Raw genomic sequence first — 4128 nt, forward strand, 5'->3', positions numbered from 1 at the left:
AAAAGCCAATTCTTTAACCTAGGGAGGAAAAGCCTATAGTGACAAATGCTGAAAATGCTTTGTAATCAGTATACTAAGGAGACATTCATGTATTTCAAAAATTGCTTAAATTCTGATGTTTAAATTTAAGCATGTGACCATATGCTGACTTTAAAATATACAATTAAAGGCATTTATCACAATTTGCTATACTCCCAGCATTAATTACAGATACTTTGGAGCATAAATCAAATGGTTTAAAGTGAGCCTGTAACATACCTAAGGAATACCTTCCCATATTGTACATGAAAATTACTTCTCCTCCATGTAAAGGTCTTCACTTTAAGTTCTAAGTTAAGTTTAACCCAGCTCTGTAAGTCGGTACTTAGGGGCTCATGGTGGCCTAAAAAGAAGGAAAAAAGAATGTCACGAGGACTGATCAACAAAGTTTTCTATATCTATGTAACTATATAGGATCTACATATGTATGTACTACATCATATAACATTAGTTATATTATATATAAACTATAAATATGATCATTTCTATTACTGATGCCATACCTAAATTATGTATTATGCACCTTCAAATAAAAGCCAAAGCAATAGGGTAAATGCAGAAGCATCACAATGAGTTCCACTTAATACACATTAACTGTACACACCAACATTTCTGTTGGTACTTGAAATGGATCAAGTATATCTGGTGGACATTGACCGGTATCAGCAAAGATGGGCCATTACGATGGAGAAGCTTATGAGGATGATGAACATCATGCCAGAGGTGTTGTTCAGTGTCCAACCTCTTAATGGTGCCAGTGAATAACACTCACTGCTGGTATTACATATGCAGTAGTGAATAAGTGAAGGACTATAACCATAATATGCTCACTTCTTGCTATTTCATTTTATCTTCTGATCACCAGTTAAATATAGTGGTCCCTTAGTATCCATGAGGGATTGGTTCCATGACCCCCCTGGGTACCAAAATCCAGATGTTCAAGACCCTTATATAAAATAGTGTGCTATTTGCCTATAACACATGCACAACCTGCTATATACTTTGTGGGTTTTTTTTTTTTTGAGATGGAGTTTTGCTCTTGTTGCCCTGGCTGGAGTGCAATGACGTGTTCTCAGCTCACCGAAACCTCCACCTCCTGGGTTCAAGCGATTCTCCTGCCTCAGCCTCCCGAGTAGCTGGGATTACGGGCATGTACCACCACACCTGGCTAATTTTGTAATTTTTAGTAGTGATGGGGTTTCTCCATATTGGTCAGACTGGTCTCGAACTCACAACCTCAGATGATCCGCCCTCCTCGGCTTCCCAAAGTGCTATACAGGCATGAGCCACCGTGCCTGGCCAACCTGCTATATACTTTAAATCATCTTTAGATTACTTATAATACCTAATATAATGTAAATGCTATATAGTTATACTGTACTTTAAAAAATTTTATCATTTTTTATTTTGTATTTTTTTCTGAATATTTTAAATCTAGGATAGGTTGAATTTGCTGATATGGAGGGCCAACCATACAGAGTTTAAATTTCATAGTTTAACAATGAATGGCCATAAGTGGAGGTCAATACATATACTTAGCATTTCAAGCTAAGCTTGTTCATATACACATCTGAAATTAGTTACAAGACATGACCTAACAAATGCTAGTGGAACTTTTCTTGAAAGTAATTTTTACAGATATTAAACTTCATCTTGCACACTGATGTCAACATATATTTAGGGCAAAGTCAGAGCTTTTATATTTTAATTTATTATTCATTTAACTTTTAAAACACTACTACAGTTGAGTATTAAAACAAAAACAATATCGGCCGGGCGCGGTGGCTCAAGCCTGTAATCCCAGCACTTTGGGAGGCCGAGACGGGCGGATCACAAGGTCAGGAGATCGAGACCATCCTGGCTAACACAGTGAAACCCCGTCTCTACTAAAAAATACAAAAACTAGCCGGGCGAGGTGGCGGGCGTCTGTAGTCCCAGCTACTCGGGAGGCTGAGGCAGGAGAATGGCGTAAACCCGGGAGGCGGAGCTTGCAGTGAGCTGAGATCCGGCCACTGCACTCCAGTCCGGGCGACAGAGCGAGACTCCGCCTAAAAAAAAAAAAAAAAAAAAAAAAATATCAAGAAGTGAGCATATTTGGTTATAGTCCTTCACTTATTCACTGCTGCATATGTAATACCAGCAGTGAGTGTTATTCACTGGCACCATTAAGAGGTTTGACACTGAACACCACTTCTGGCATGATGTTCATCATCCTCATAAATTTCTCCATTGCAATGGCCCATCCTTGCTGATACTGGTCAATGTCCACCAGATGTACTTGATCCATTTCATCAGCCTCTTTTACTTACTACCTCTCAGGCAGGAGTTATTATTGCAAAAGAGTTTATCAGGAGACAGAACGGCATTCTCAGGAAAGTAGACCTTAAATTTGATGATTAGGTGATCCTTTTCATAGAATCTACAATAAACTGTCATGCCTTCATTTAGCACACACTTAGTATCTCTACGCTTGACAATCTGAGTTGGGGGATGAGAGGTGTTGACTGGGATTTGGTTGTCAAGGGTGGGTATTGGCTTTTGGAAGCCATGCAGTGCTTCAACCAGTTTTATGTCCATACACATGAAAAGGTCTTCTGGTAGAATAAGGAAGTATGGTCCTTCTGATCTAAAACAATGATAATATCTCCTGGCTCCTGATCTCCTTCACCATGAAAGATATCTACTAGTCGTCTTTCATGCCTTTGTCGTGAACTTATAAGCTCTTCTTCTCTCAAACTATCTTCCTTCCATTGCAGCTTTTACATCTGTCATTAGGACTGTTCTGCTCCCCATGGCTCTGGCACTCCATGCACACAGACTGAGATTCTTAAGCCATTCTAGGTCCTATCTGATGATTCTTATTTGCATTCTAGTACTTCAGTGATTGGGACAGCACTCTACTGCTCCTTTCTTACCACCTTGGCCTACACACTTGTCACAAATCACATTATTTTATGGAGCTAGTTTTCTTGTTGCACCATTAAATACATCTTCTGTGGTTACTGAGAGCTGATGCACAATATTTTTACCTCTTTTTCTCTCTGCATCCTTCCTCTTCCTTCAAATAACATATCAACTATGTCCGTGAGGGAGCCAATACTGCCACTCACCCTTTTTAATTGCCCATTCTCCTCTTTTCTCAAATAATTCAATTTTCCTTGCTTCAGAGAGTACTTCATAAGCTTAAGACATCTGTTTACACTTCTGTTCGTTATTTGAATTCTCACCAGTGTAGTAATTCAAGACCGGTTTCCTGTAAGACTCTCTTAACTCTTCCTGAATGGCATTGGGTCTCATCTCCAAACCATTACAGTAAGTGGTTTCTTTCATCACTTTCTAAAGCTGGCAAGTGGGCTAAGGCTGGTGTGTGGAGCAAGAAGGAGTTTGAGCAGCTACCACTCCTCCATCTCTCGCCAAGTGTTTTGGAAAGCTCCCTCACGTGAGTTCTCAAAAGCAGAGAATTTATTCAGGGTGGAAGAAGAAGAGATATGACAGGATAATTCAGAGAGATTCAAAGCATGAGAAGGATTCAACATGTCCTTGCTGTTTGAAGATGGAGGGGACAATGTGATAAGGAATGCAGGTGGCCTTAAGGAGCTGAGAGGCTTCTGGCTAACAACCATGAAGGGAACAAGACTCCTGCCCTACAACCACAGGAACAGAATTCAGCCAACAATCCAAATTAGTTTGGAACAGATTTACCTCTAGAGCTTCCAGAAAAGAAGGAAACCCCATGTACACACTGATTTTGGCCTTATGAGTCTCTACTAAGCAGAGGATTCAGCTGAGCCACTTGATATGGGACTTCTGGTCTACAGAACTGTGAGATAGCAAATGTGATAAAGGGAATGTTTCAAGCCACTAAATTTAAGGTAATTTTTTTATGGCAGCAATGGACAATTCATATGTGTAACAAATCTTGATATCTAGTATTTATTTTACATGTATGGCACATTTCAATTTGTACTAGCCACATTTCAAGTATTCGACAGCCACGCATGTGACTTGTGGCTATGGTATTGAACAGTGCAAATCTAGACCAACTGGAGTCAAGATGTCTAGGAAGAGCTAGGTTTGTAGCCTAAACAT

At 39.7% G+C, this 4128-nt stretch overlaps 1 pseudogene; it reads right to left on the reverse strand.

Annotated features, from left to right (window-relative positions):
• Positions 1-2204: 2204 nt before the first annotated feature.
• LOC117096956 lies at positions 2205-3369 on the reverse strand (annotated as a pseudogene).
• Positions 3370-4128: the final 759 nt, after the last annotated feature.

The sequence above is a fragment of the Trachypithecus francoisi genome, unplaced genomic scaffold, assembly GCF_009764315.1.
Source record: "Trachypithecus francoisi isolate TF-2019V2 unplaced genomic scaffold, Tfra_2.0 Lachesis_group15, whole genome shotgun sequence".
In the NCBI taxonomy this organism is placed as follows: domain Eukaryota; kingdom Metazoa; phylum Chordata; class Mammalia; order Primates; family Cercopithecidae; genus Trachypithecus; species Trachypithecus francoisi.